We start from the raw sequence: 16,129 nt of genomic DNA on the forward strand, positions 1-16,129 counted from the left end.
CAACAACGGTAAGTTTTTCCCTCAGTCATGAAACCAAGGTTATCAATCACGACACCTATAGTTCATAAAAATGGTCTACCAAGTATGATGGGACAAGACGGGTTGCAATCAATATCAAGAACAATAAAATCTATGGGCACATAGTTCCTATTTGCAAGAATAATAACATCATTAATTCTCCCCAAAGACTTTTTAATAGTAGAATCCGCCAAGTGGAAATTAAGAGAACATTCTTCAATATTGGTAAGACCAAGCACATCACATAGAGATTTCAGAATTGTGGAAACACTAGCACCCAAATCACATAAAACAAAGCACTCATAATTTTTAATCTTGACTTTAGTGGTAGGTTCCCACTCATCATATATTTTTCTAGGAATTGAAATCTCTAATTCCAACTTTTCTTCAAAAGCTTTCATCATCACTTCTACAATATGTTTAGTAAAAGCTTTATTTTGTTCATAGGCATTAGGTGAATTTAACATGGATTGCAACAAAGAAATACATTCAATCAAAGAGCAATTATCATAATTAAAGTCTTTGTAATCCAAGAGAGTGGGTGATGTCTACTACGCAGCCTTGTTCTTGCAGACTCGTGTTGGGCCTCCAAGCGCAGAGTTTTGTAGGACAATAGCAATTTCCCTCAAGTGGATGACCTAAGGTTTATCAATCCGTGGGAGGCTGATACGTCTCCGTTTTTGACTCTTGTTTTTGACTCTAATTTGCATGATTTGAATGAAACTAACTCGGACTAACGCTGTTTTCAGCAGAACTATCATGGTGTTGTTTTTTGTGTAAAAATAAAAGTTCACGGAATGACACAAAATTTTGGAGTTTTTTTATGGAATAAAAAAATACTGGAGCCAAGAACCACCGAAGGGGAGCCCCTGGGTGAGCATAACCCACCAGGGCGCGCCCCCTCCTGGCGCGCCCAGGTGGGTTGTGCCCACCTGGTGGCCCCGCATGCCCTGATTCCAACCCTATAAAATCCTATTTTTGGAGAAAAAATCAGGGAGAAAGAATTATCGCGTTTCATGAGACGGAGCCGCTGCCTCCTGTTCTTCATCGGGAGGCCAGATCTAGAGTCTGTTTGGGGCTTCGGAGAGGGGGATCTTCGATCTTTGTCATCACCAACCCTTCTCCATCGCCAATTCCATGATGCTCCTCACCGGGAGTGAGTAATTCCTTCGTAGGCTTGCTGGTCGGTGAGGAGTTGGATGAGATTCATCATGTAATCGAGTTAGTTTTGTTGGGGCTTGATCCCTAGTATCCATTATGTTCTGAGATTGATGTTGCCATGACTTTGCCATGCTTAATGCTTGTCACTTTGGGCCCGGGTGCCATGATTTCAGATCTGAACCGTTTATGTTATCACCATTATATCTATATCCTAGATCCGTTCACTACTACAGGATGGTCCAAACGCGACACTACGATCAGAGACCCTTCGACGAAACTGTGTGCGATGCCATAATCGCAAACGGTGGTGTAAAAAAACCCGTCAAAAAAGGTGCAAAACATTTGTGATGACAGATGCATCAAACACGGTTCAGATTTTAGTTGTGTGTGCGATGCAGGGCATACGGTTCAGTTCAATTAACTGTTTGAGATGAGGAGGAATAAAAGAAACGGGCAGCCAGATGAAGGCGTGTGCGATATACAACATACACTTCACTAGGATGAACTGTGTGTGATTAGGCAACACAATGAAAACAATTCAACTGAAGAAGATGTGTGAGATATGCGGCAACAGGTCCGTAATCAGAAATGTGTGCGAAGACAAATAATAACACAGACGATTGCTGCTAATAAGCCGTGTGATTTGCTCTGTCTACAGTAGAATAACATGTATATATATAATTGAAATAAACATCCAATTACATAAGTGACTATACAAATCATTAGCATAAACCTCAATAAACAATTGCATGCATTTTGAAGTAGGAGAAATGATCGTCTAGTCATCTATTGGGGAACGCAGTAATTTCAAAAAGATTCCTACGCACACGCAAGATCTATCATGGTGATGCATAGCAACGAGAGGGGAAGAGAGTTGTCCACGTACCCTCGTAGACCATAAGCGGAAGCGTTATGACAATGCGGTAGATGTAGTCATACGTCTTCACGATCCGACTGATCCTTGTACCGAAAGTACAGCACCTCCACGATCTGCACACGTTCAGCTCGGTGACGTCCCATGAACTCTCGATCCAGCTGAGTGTCGAGGGAGAGCTTCGTCAGCACGACGGCGTGATGACGGTGATGATGATGCTACCAGAACAGGGCTTCGCCTAAGCACCTCTACGATATGATCGAGGTGGATTATGGTGGAGGGGGCACCGCACACGGCTAAGGGATCAATGATCAACTTGTGTGTCTATGGGGTGCCCCTGGCCATATATATAAAGGATGGAGGGAGGAGGAGGCCGGCCCTCATAGGGCGCGCCCAAATTGTGGAGTCCTACTAGGACTCCCTAGTCCTAGTAGGATTCCACCTCCCACATGGAATAGGAAAAAGGGAAGGGAGAAGGAGAAGGAAGGAAGGGGGCGCCCCCTTTCCCTAGTCCAATTCAGACCAATCCAAGGGGAAGGGGCGCGGCCACCCTTGAGGCCTTTCTCTCCTTTCCCGTATGGCCCATTAAGGCCCAATACGAATTCCCATAACTCTCCGATACTCCGAAAAATACCCGAATCACTCGGAACCTTTCCGATGCCCGAATATACCCTTTCAATATATCGATCTTTACGTCTCGACCATTTCGAGACTCCTCGTCATGTCCCAGATCTCATCCGGGACTCCGAACAAACTTCGGCCATCAAATCACATAACTCATAATACAAATCGTCATCAAAAGCTAAGCGTGCGGACCCTACGAGTTCGAGAACTATGTAGACTTGACCTAGACATATCTCCGGTCAATAACCAATAGCGGAACCTGGATGCTCATATTGGCTCCTGCATATTCTACAAAGATCTTTATCGGTCAAACCGCATAACAACATACGTTGTTCCCTTTGTCATCGGTGTGTTACTTGCCCGAGATTCGATCATCGGTATCATCATACCTAGTTCAATCTTGTTACCAGCAAGTCTCTTTAATTGTTCCGTAATGCATCATCCTGCAACTAACTGATTAGTCACATTGCTTGCAAGGCTTATTGTGATGTGTATTACCACGAGGGACCAAAGATACCTCTCCGATACACGGAGTGACAAATCCTGATCTCGATCTATGCCAACTCAACAAACACCATCGGAGACACCTGTAGAGCATCTTTATAATCACCCAGTTATGTTGTGATGTTTGATAGCACACAAGGTGTTCCTCCGGTATTCGGGAGTTGCATGATCTCATAGTTTGAGGAACATGTATAAGTGATGAAGAAAGCAGTAGCAATGAAACTGTAACGATCATAATGCTAAGCTAACGAATGGGTCTTGTCCAGCACATCATTCTCCTAATGATGTGATCCCGTTCATCAAATGACAACACACGTCTATGTTTAGGAAACATAACCATCTTTGATAAACGAACTAGTCAAGTAGAGGCATACTAGGGACACTTTGTTTTGTCTATGTATTCACACATGTACTAAGTTTCCTGCTAATAAAATTCTAGCATGAATAATAAACATTTATCATGAAATAAGGAAATAAATAATAACTTTATTATTGCCTCTAGGGCATATTTCCTTCAGTCTCCCACTTGCACTAGAGTCAATAATCTAGTTCACATCGCCATGTGAGTTAACACCAATAGTTCACATCACCATGTGATTAACACCCATAGTTCACATCGTCATGTGACCAACACCCAAAGGGTTTACTAGAGTCAATAATCTAGTTCACATCGCTATGTGATTAACACCCAAAGAGTAATAAGGTGTGATCATGTTTTTCTTGTGAGAGAAGTTTAGTCAATGGGTCTGCGGCATTCAGAGCTGTATGTATTTTGCAAATATTCTATGTCTACAATACTCTGCACGGAGCTACTCTAGATAATTGCTCCCACTTTCAATATGTATCTGGATTGAGACTCAGAGTCATCCAGACCGGTGTCAAAGCTTGCATCGACGTAACTCTTTACGACGAACTCTTTATCACCTCCATAACCGAGAAATATTTCCTGAGTCCTCTAAGGATAATTTTGACCGCTGTCTAGTGATCTACTCCTAGATCAAAATTGTACTCCCTTGCCAAACTCGGGGCAGGGTATACAATAGGTCTGGTACACAGCATGACATACTTTATAGAACCTATGGCCGAGGCATAGGGAATGACTTTCATTCTCTCTCTATCTTCTGCCGTGGTCGGGTTTTGAGTCTTACTCAACTTCACACCTTGCAACACAGGCAAGAACTCTTTCATTGACTGTTCCATTTTGAACTACTTCAAAAACTTGTCAAGGTATGTACTCATTGAAAAAAATTATCAAGCGTCTTGATCTATCTCTATAGATCTTGATGCTCAATATGTAAGCAGCTTCACCGAGGTCTTTCTTTGCAAAATCCTTTCAAACATTCCTTTATGCTTTCCAGAAAATTCTACATTATTTTCGATCGACAATATGTCATTCACATATACTTATCAGAAATGTTGTAGTGCTCCCACTCACTTTCTTGTAAATACAGGCTTTACCGCAAGTCTGTATAAAACCATATGCTTTAATCACTTTATCAAAGCATATATTCCAACTCCGAGATGCTTGCACCAGTCTATAGAAGGATCGCTGGAGGATGCTCACTTTGTTAGCACCTTTAGGATTGACAAAACCTTCTAGTTGCATTATATACAACTCTTCTTTAAGAAATCCATTAAGGAATGCAGTTTTGACATCCATTTGCCAGATTTCATAAAATGCGGCAACTGCTAACATGATTCGGACAGACATTTAAGCATCGATACGAGTGAGAAAATCCCATCGTAGTCACCACCTTGATCTTGTCGAAAACATTTTGCGACAATTCGAGCTTTGTAGATAGTAACACTACTATCAGCGTCCGTCTTCCTCTTGAAGATCCATTTATTCTCAATGACTCACCGATCGTCGGGCAAGTCAATCAAAGTCCGTACTTTGTTCTCACACATGGATCCCATCTCAGATTTCATGGCCTCAAGCCATTTTGCGGAATCTGGGCTCATCATCGCTTCCTCATAGTTCGTAGGTTCGTCACGGTCTAGTAACATGACTTCCAGAACAGGATTACTGTACCACTCTGGTGCGGACCGTACTCTGGTTGACCTATGAGGTTTGGTAGTAACTTGATCTGAAGTTTCATGTTCATCATCATTAGCTTCCTCACAAATTGGTGTAGGAATCATTGGAATTGATTTCTGTGATGAACTACTTTCCAATTTGGGAGAAGGTACAATTATCTCATCAAGTTCTACTTTCCTCCCACTCACTTCTTTCGAGAGAAACTCCTTCTCTGGAAAGGATCCACTCTTAGCAACAAAGATCTTGCCTTCGGATCTGTGATAGAAGGTGTACCCAACAGTTTCTTTTGGGTATCCTATGAAGACGTACTTCTCCGATTTGGGTTTGAGCTTATCAGGTTGAAACTTTTTCACATAAGCATCACAACCCCAAACTTTAAGAAACGACAGCTTAGGTTTCTTGCTAAACCGCAGTTCATACGGTGTCGTCTCAACAGATTTTTAGACGGTGCCCTATTTAACGTGAATGCAACTGTCTCTAATGCATAACCCCAAAATGATAGTTGTAAATCGGTAAGAGACATCATAGATCGCACCATATCCAATAAAGTACGATTACAACGTTCGGACACACCATTATGCTTTAAGAAATGACAACTTAGGTTTCTTGCTAAACTGCAGTTCATACGGTGTCGTCTCAACAGATTTTTAGACAGTGCCCTATTACAACATAAGCATCACAACCCCAAACTTTAAGAAACGACAGCTTAGGTTTCTTGCTAAACCGCAGTTCATACGGTGTCGTCTCAACAGATTTTTAGACGGTGCCCTATTTAACGTGAATGCAACTATCTCTAATGCATAACCCCAAAATGATAGTTGTAAATCGGTAAGAGACATCATAGATCGCACCATATCCAATAAAGTACGATTACAACGTTCGGACACACCATTATGCTGTGGTGTTCCAGGTGGCGTGAGTTGCGAAACTATTCCACATTGCTTCAAATGAAGACCAAACTCATAACTCAAATATTCACTTCCACGATCAGATTGTAGAAACTTTATTTTCTTGTTACGATGATTTTCTTCTTCACTATGAAATTCTTTGAACTTTTCAAATGTTTCAGACTTATGTTTCATCAAGTAGATATACCTATATCTGCTCAAATCATCTCTGAAGGTCAGAAAATGATGATACCTGCCGCGAGCCTCAACTCTCATCGGACCGCATACATTAGTATGTATTTTTTTCCAATAAGTCAGTTGCTCGCTCCATTGTTCCAGAGAACGGAGTCTTAGTCATCTTGCCCATGAGGCATGGTTCGCAAGCATCAAATGATTCATAATCAAGTGATTCCAAAAGTCCATGCGCATGGAGTTTCTTCATGCGCTTGACACCAATATGACCTAAACGGCAGTTCCACATATAAGTTGCACTATCATTGTTAACTTTGCATCTTTTTGCTTCAATATTATGAATATGTGTATCACTACGATCGAGACTCAATAAACCATTCACCTTGGGTGTATGACCTCAGAAGGTTTTATTCATGTAAACAGAATAACAATTATTCTTTGACTTAAATGAATAACCGTATTGCAATAAACATGATCCAATCATATTATGTTTAACGCAAACACCAAATAAAGTTTATTTTAGGTTCAACACTAATCCCGAAGGTAAAGGGAGTGTGCGATGGCGATCTTATCAACCTTGGAATCACTTCCAACTCACATCATCACATCGCCCTTAACTAGTCTTTGTTTATTTTGCAACTCCCATTTCGAGTTACTACTCTTAGCAATTGAACCAGTATCAAATACCGAGGGGTTTCTATAAACACTAGTAAACTACACATCAATAACATGTATATCCAATATACCTTTGTTCACTATTCCATCCTTCTTATCCGCCAAGTATCTAGGGCAGTTCCACTTCCACTTCCAGTGACCATTTTCTTTGCAGTAGAAGCACTTAGTTTTAGGCTTGGGTCTAGCTTTGGGCTTCTTCATGGGAGTGAAAACTTGTTTGTCATTCTTCTTGAAGTTCCCTTTCTATCCCTTTTCCCTTTTCTTGAAACTAGTGGTCTTGTTAACCATCAACACTTGATGCTTTTCTTGATTTCTACCTTCGCCAATTTTAGCATCGCGAAGAGCTTGGGAATTGTTTTCGTTATCCCTTGCATATTATAGTTCATCACGAAGTTCTAGTAACTTGGTGATAGTGACTAGAGAAATTTGTCAATTACTATCTCATCTGGAAGATTAACTCCCACTTGATTCAATCAATTGTAGTACCCAGACAATCTAAGCACATGCTCACTGGTTGAGCTATTCTCCTCCATCTTGTAGGCAAAGTACTGTCAGAGGTCTCATACCTCTTGACACGGGCATGAGTATGAAATACCAATTTAACTCATGGAACATCTTATATGCTCCATGGCGTTCAAAACGTTTTTGAAGTCCCGGTTCTAAGCCGTAAAGCATGGTGCACTAAACTATCAAGTACTCATCATACCAAGCCTGTCAAACGTTCATAACGTTTGTTGGCGTTCTAGGAACGGGGGTCCCCAGACTTGCCTGCCTGCGGCCTGCGGCGTGGCTCAAAGGGGGGCCCAGCGCGGCCCATCTTCACCAACACAAACCCAAGACCCTCACGAGGGGCCAAGCCTCGCGGGGCGGACGACGCGGAGCTTCCTCAGGCGCGGCCTCGTCAGGCTGGCTCACGAGGAGGTGGAGAGATCAAGGCGGGGTACCTCACGAGGTGCCCGTGATGCAAGCCATGACGACCGGGGGCGCCAGGCGGGTGCCAGCCCGCGCAGTGTCCTCCCTTCCTCTTTGGTGCAAAGGGGGCAAGCGCAGCCGCGGAGTACCGAGGCATCAGGCAAAGGTTGCCATTTCGGTGCAACGAGACCAAGACCAGGAGGACTACGAGACGGAGGTCACCGTGGAGCCCAAGACGGCGTCATCACCAAAGCTTTGCGCAGGCGAAGACTACTTTTGTCAGGATAGCTGATACTAGATGTCCCCCTTCAAACTAGCCCGCCATTGTTGGCTCCCTTCCCGCTCGATATTTGGGAAGAGGACCAGGGCCTCTATAAATAGGATCAGCCACCCACGGAGCCAAGGGGGCGAACCGAAGGGTTGGAAGGATAGAGAAGATCAGAAAGAGAGAGAGAGAAAGGTGACTGAACTCCTCCCAGCAGTTCATCGCCCCAGCCAAGAACAGACCCTCGCGAGGCTGTTCTTCCTTGTATTGTTCATCATCATCAGCCCAAGAGGCAATCCACCAAACCACACACTGGAGTAGGGTATTACACCACAACGGTGGCCTGAACCAGTATAAACCCTGTGTCTCTTGTGTTGTTCTTTCCATAGTTTAGATCCTAGCAAGGCGGAGGGGTGCAGGTAGGTGGGAGGCGAAATCTCCGCGCGCACCCCAGTGTTCGAACCTCAAGGGTCTGCTGGAACCCAAAATCCGACAACGTTTACATTTTCTCCTGCAATAGGTCTGTCACCTAGCGGTGTGTCAAGGACATAATTCTTCTGTGCAGCAATGATGATAATCCTTAGATCACGGACCTAGTCTGCATCATTGGTACTATCATCTTTCAACATAGTTTTTCTCTAGGAACATATCAAAATAAACGGGGAGCTACATGGCAAGCTATTGATCTACAACATAGTTATGCAAATTCTATCAGGACTAAGTTCATGGTAAATTAAAGTTCAATTAATCATATTACTTAAGAACTCCCACTTAGATAGACATCCCTCTAGTCATCTAAATGATCACGTGATCCAAATCAACTAAACCATGTCCGATCATCACGTGAGATGGAGTAGTTTTCAATGGTGAACATCACTATGTTGATCATATCTACTATATGATTCACGCTCGACCTTTCGGTCTCCAGTGTTCCGAGGCCATATCTGCATATGCTAGGCTCGTCAAGTTTAACCCGAGTATTCCGCGTGTGCAAAACTGGCTTGCACCCGTTGTATGTGAACGTAGAGCTTATCACACCTGATCATCACGTGGTGTCTCGGCACGACGAACTGTGGCAACATTGCATACTCAGGGAGAACACTTATACCTTGAAATTTAGTGAGAGATCATCTCATAATGCTACCGTGGAACTAAGAAAAATAAGATACATAAAGGATAAACATCACATGCAATCAAAATATGTGACATGATATGGCCATCATCATCTTGTGCCTTTGATCTCCATCTCCAAAACACCGTCAGGATCTCTATCGTCACCGGCATGACACCATGATCTCCATCATCTTGATCTCTATCAACGTGTCGTCACATGGTTGTCTCACCAACTATTACTCAACTATTGCTATCGCATAGCAATAAAGTAAAGCAATTATATGGCGCTTGCATCTTATGCAATGAAGAGACAACCATAAGGCTCCTGCCAGTTGCTGATAACTTTAACAAAACATGATCATCTCATACAACAATTTATATCTCATCACGTCTTGACCATATGACATCACAACATGCCCTGCAAAAACAAGTTAGACATCCTCTACTTTGTTGTTGCAAGTTTTACGTGGCTGCTACGGGCTGAGCAAGAACTGTTCTTACCTACGCATCAAAAACCACAACACGGTATAGTGATTGCTTTTTGATCTTTAGAAAGAACCATGTTCATTGAATCCGATTCGACTAAAGTTGGATAAATAGACACCCACTAGCCACTTGTGTGCGAAGCACGTCGGTAGAACCAGTCTCGCGTAAGCGTACGCGTAATGTCGGTCTGAGCAGCTTCATCCAACAATACCACCAAATCAAGAATCAACTAGTGATGGCAAGCAATATGTATATACCCACACCCACAACTCCTTTGTGTTCTACTCGTGCATATAACATCTATGCATAGACCTGGCTCGGATGCCACTGTTGGGGAACACAGTAATTTCAAAAAATGTCCTACGCACACGCAAGATCTATCATGGTGATGCATAGCAACGGGAGGGGAAGAGTGTTGTCCACGTACCCTCGTAGACCGTAAGTGGAAGCGTTATGACAACACGGTTGATGTAGTCGTACGTCTTCACGATCCGACCGATCCTAGTATCGAAAGTATGGTACCTCTACGATCTGCACATGTTCAGCTCGGTGACGTCCCACGAACTCTCGATCCAGCTGAGTGTCGAGGGAGAGCTTCGTCAGCACGACGGCATGATGATGGTGATGATGATGCTACTGGAACAGGGCTTCGCCTAAGCACCGCTATGATATGACCGAGGTGGATTATGGTGGAGGGGGGCACCGCACACAGCTAAGGGATCAATGATCTACTTCTGTGTCTATGGGGTGCCCCTGGCCACATATATAAAGGATGGAGGGAGGAGGAGGCCGGCCGTCATAGGGCGCACCCAAATTGTGGAGTCGTACTAGGACTCCCTAGTCCTAGTAGGATTCCACCTCCCACATGGAATAGGAAAAAGGGAAGGGGGAAGGAGAAGGAAGGAAGGGGGCGCCCCCTTTCCCTAGTCCAATTCGGACCAGTCCATGGGGAAGGGGCGCGTTCAGCCTTGAGGCCTTTCTTTCCTTTCCCGTATGACCGATTAAGGCCCAATACGAATTCCCGTAACTCTCTTGTACTCCGAAAAATACCCGAATCACTCGAAACCTTTCCGATGTCCGAATATAGCCTTCTAATATATCGATCTTTATGTCTCGACCATTTCGAGACTCCTTGTCATGTCCCCGATCTCATCCGGGACTCCGAACAAACTTCGGTATTCAAATCACATAGCTCATAATACAAATCGTCATCGAACGTTAAGCGTGCGGACCCTACGGGGTCGAGAACTATGTAGACATGACCGAGACATATCTCCGGTCAATAACCAATAGCGGAACCTGGATGCTCATATTGGCTCCTACATATTCTACGAAGATATTTATCAGTCAAAACGGATAACAACATACGTTGTTCCCTTTGTCATCGGTATGTTACTTGCCCAAGATTCGATCATCGGTATCATCATACCTAGTTCAATCTCTTTACCGGCAAGTCTCTTTACTCGTTCCGTAATGCATCATCCCGCAACTAACTCATTAGTTACATTGCTTGCAAGGCTTCTAGTGATGTGCATTACCGAGAGGGCCCAGAGATACCTCTCTGATACACGGAGTGACAAATCCTAATCTCGATCTATGCCAAGTCAACAAACACCATCGGAGACACCTATAGAGCATCTTTATAATCACCCAGTTACGTTGTGACGTTTGATAGCACACAAGGTGTTCCTCCGGTATTCGGGAGTTGCATAATCTCATAGTTTGAGGAACATGTATAAGTCATGAACAAAGCAGTAGCAATGAAACTATAAAGATCATAATGCTAAGATAACTAATGAGTCTTGTCCATCACATCATTCTCCTAATGATGTGACCCCGTTCATCAAATGACAACACATGTCTATGGGTAGGAAACATAACCATCTTTGATAAACGAACTAGTCCAGTAGAGGCATACTAGGGACACTTTGTTTTGTCTATGTATTCACACATGTACTAACTTTCCGGTTAATACAATTCTAGCATGAATTATAAACATTCATCTTGAAATAAGGAAATAAATAATAACTTTATTATTGCCTCTAGGGCATATTTCCTTCATCATCTACTTCTTGTGACGTTCCCTCCACTGCTATGTGGCTTGATCCCTCGTCTGGGTCAGGAAGAAGACAATTTCTCATGTCAATGATCCGCTTGTACATCTCATAGCTTGTGTACGTGTCCATGGCCGCGTACTTGACATGTTGTTCATCCAGTCTCTCATGCCACACACTGTGCCAGGCATTCCTATCCTTATTGCTCTCATTCTTCATCTTCATGTATTAGGGATTGATGATGGCCGAGGCAAGGTCAACCAGGTAGTTCAGTTTGTTTTTGTCGCTGCCCCAGACCTTGTAGTGGTGCTGGATGTTGACAAGATTTGGGCATTTCAAGCCTAAAACCTTGAGCGCTTTTAGATCGTTGGTGGTGTCCATCGCAGCGAAACTGTAGTCGGAGCTGTTGATAAACCTGGAGAAACGCTTGCAGGGTGTTGTGGCGAGGTGGTTGTGGTAGACAAGGACGTCATGTCGCACGCACAACCGGGCGACGACAACCTTCTGATCGTGCCCGGCACGACCCATGGTGTACTCGAGGTCGAAGCCGACCACTTGGTACTTGTGCTCGGCAAGGAACTGCTCCATAGTTTGGATGGAGCTCTCCACCGAGACCGGGTCATTCATGTACACCACTGAGAGAGCCTTCCCCCTCACGTGGGTGTCCACGACATGTTGTGTGGTGAACTACGTGCCGTTGTCGTTGTCGGCCGCTGGGAGCGCCATTGGAGCCACGGGGAGCACCATTGGAACCGTTGGATGTCCTCTCTGTATGTGTGCTCGTGGGTGTGCTTATTGTGTCGTGTGAGACGAGAGATGAAGGTAAATGACCGCAGGAATAAAAGGGGGTCGGGCGGCGTGGATTCTCGGCACGTTCGCATGGCAATTTTTGCAGGGGTAACTGCATCGTCTCGCCGCGCCTGGCGCAACCGCATGCACACGAAAGTGCGTGATCATGCGCCGGCCCCAAACACTGGCAGCGCGCATGGAGGGACGAGTGCAGACCACCCGTAGGGACGCGAGAGCAGAGCGCGCACGGCGGGACACGAGAGCAGAGCGCGCGCGGCGGGACGCGAGCAGAGTGCGCCGCGGCCGCCTGAACCACAAGCAACCACACACATAGAGCAGTTGAACACGCAGGAAATGGTCGCCTACAAGCCGGCCGACAGTTGCGTTGCTGCATAGAGAGCGGCTGTGTGCTACCACCTCCGTCTAGTCTATTGTCCCCTTTATATTCCGTGCCATACTTTGCCCTCAAATTTAACCAACAAAATGTTAATGCATGTTATAAAAATTATATAATTGGAAACTATGTTCAAATACGAATCTAACTATATAATCTTTGGCGACATGCATTCGTATTTTACTAGTTAAATCATACTTATAAACCAGGACGGGGGCATAGTAGGTAATTAAATCGCAAACATTTTTTATTAACCGTATGTGTACGTGGCCTTTCGTCCTCCTCTCGCACATCTTGTCACCCCGCTGCCGCAGACGTCTTACATCGCAAGCTTGCGCAGCGCGCGGGGGCGTTATTTTGGCCAAACGGTGGCACCAATGAATCGTCGGTGAGCCCGTTCCCGCGCAACCTCGCAGGTACCCGCGCAAGCTTCCCGCCCGACTTAGTGAAATCCCCCAAAATCCCAATGCTTACCGGCCGACTATAAAAACCCTCACGACCGACGAGTCCTACGTTGCATTTTCCCCTCCCTCCCTGTAGCTTATCTCATATGCTCTCCCACAATTGCCAATGGCACCGGTCCGTCATTGTCGCTCAACCACTCCGCCGTCATCAAAGGACAGCTCCAGCTGGGAGGCTACACCGTGGCGGCGGTGCGGTCCCCAGTGTAGTGTAGTGCGCGTGGCGTCCCTGTTGGGTGTGCGTGGAACACCCACCACATGCTCCGCCACCGGTGCCCGTCGGCAGCTGTTGCCGGCCGCCGTTGCTGCCCCACCACCGTCAAAAGCCAGGGCCATATGGGCCATAGAGGGGAGGCAGCCCACAAGGGGTGGCGCCCCCCATGGGGAGTCCGAATTGGACAAGGGGAGGGGGCGCGGCCCCCGTTTCCTTCTCCTCCTCCTACTCCTTCCCTCTTTCCCCTTCCGATAAAAGGAAAGGGGGGATTGGACTAGGGGTCCAAGTGGGACTCCTCCCACTTGGCATGCCCTAGGCCGGCCTCCTCCCCTCTCCCTCCTTTATATACGGGGGCAGGGGGCACCTCTAGGCACATCAATTGTTTCTTAGCCATGTGCGGTGCCCCCCTCCACCGTTTACTCCTCTGGTCATATTGTCGTAGTGCTTAGGCAAAGCCCTGCGTGGATCACATCACCATCACCGTCACCATGCCATCGTGCTGACGAAACTCTCCCTCAACACTTTGCTGGATCAAGAGTTCGAGGGACGTCATCGAGCTGAACGTGTGCAGAACTCGGAGGTGTCATACGTTCGGTGCTTGATCAGTTGAATCGAGAAGACGTTCGACTACATCAACCGCGTTAAGCTAACGCTTCCGCTTTTAGTCTACAAGGGTACGTGGACACACTCTTCCCCTCTCGTTGCTATGAATCTCCTAGATAGATCTTGCGTCATCGTAGGATTTTTTTTGAAATTGCATGCTACGTTCCCCAACAATGGTGGCACTACTGCAGGATGCTGCTAATGTGACACTACGATCAGAGACCCTTCAAGAAACTGTGTGCGATGCAATAATCGCAAACGGTGGTGTATGAAAACCGTCAAAATGTATAAAACGTTTGTGATGACTCCTTCTGTTCCTTTTTACTTCGCACATTGTGAAAGTGCATACTTTTTTCTATAAGATTGGTCAAAGTATAGATACTTTGACTGCAGACAAAACTTGTATGTAGACTAGAAAGGACCGAAGGGAGTACATGTGAAACTGCTGCAAACGAGGTGATCACCCTGGGAATAATGCTAGTACGTATTGTTTTGCATGTTCATCCAATGCCAGTGATACAAGAATTCGAACTAACCGAAATAAATTCATTCATACATGGTCGGATTTCATATAAACATGTCGGACTTCATTACATTTCATACATTCTTCAACTAAAAAGGGGTGTGCTAGAGGTATAATTAATTAACCGAAGATACCCACCTATGTCCGGCTGAGCTGAATAGAAGCTTCAGTGACTTAACTGCAGGTGCAGTTGCGTAACTTACATGTGGCCCAGATGCCTGTTGGGCCCATGTGTCAGTCAACCAACTGCACCAGCAGTTAAGTAGAAGCAACGTCCTTCTCCAACATAGCTCTCCAACTCCACGTCTCCGCCAAGAAGCTAACCGGCCGTCAGTGGTCAACCCGCCTAGCTTGTCATAGCGATTAGGGCAACTAGGAGCCCAATGATCAGGATCCCCACATGACAAACACCTTTCTTCTTCCCATCAAACTTTGCTTTACCATCAAACTTGCCCTTGTTCTTGAACTTGTGGGGCTGGAAGTTCTTCTTCTGTACCAGATTGGCACTAGATCCTCCCTCAATTCCTTGAGCACATGTATCCTTTCCTCTCGCCTTTTCTTCCACATCAAGAGTGCCAATGAGATCCATGAAGGAGGAAGCTTAGTGATGATACCTCTGGCAAAAATCTTGTCCGGTAGCATACAACTGAAGTGCTCAAGTTCTCTAGCAAATGACTGTATCTCATGAGCTTGCTCAACCATGGACCGCTCTTCAATCATCTTGTATTCATAGAATTGCTCCATGATGTACAGCTCAGTGCCAGCAACCGGAGGGTAGTACCGGTGGCCTTACTTGGACCCGAGCGGCGGCGACCTACCGTGTTCTACTCTTCCTCGTTTTCTGTGTGGCGCGACCTCGTTGGAAGCAGGGTGGGGCCTTGGAGGAGCCGGCGATGTCCTCCGTCTCGTTGCCAGCGGGCGGTGCCTCTGCGGAGCGGGGGAAATCCTCCCCCTCGTTGCCAGCAGGGTGGGGCCTCGATGGAGCCGACGGTGTCCCCTTCTTGTTGTTGGCGCCGCGGGGCCTCGGTGGAGCAGGGCCTCGTCGACGCCAGCGGAGTGGGGACTCGTCGGCGCCGACATTATCCTCTGCCTCGTCCTCGGTCTCGCGAAAAAGCGCCTCGCCCGCTTCATCGCCCTCTTTGTAGGCGGTCGCAGCCTCCGCCACCCGCATGTGGTACCGCCAGCGCTTGAGGCGGCCCTCGCGGGCGGAGCGGTACGAGTCAAACAGCGCCTCCTGCTCCGCCCGCTCCGCAGCGATCTGCTCCTCCGCCCGCAGGTGCTCCTGGAGGAGATGGTGGTTGTAGGCGGCGTCGGCTTGCGCCTCCCGAAACTGCTCCTCATG

Source organism: Triticum urartu, chromosome 3, assembly GCF_003073215.2.
Source record: "Triticum urartu cultivar G1812 chromosome 3, Tu2.1, whole genome shotgun sequence".
Classification (NCBI taxonomy): Eukaryota; Viridiplantae; Streptophyta; class Magnoliopsida; order Poales; family Poaceae; genus Triticum; species Triticum urartu.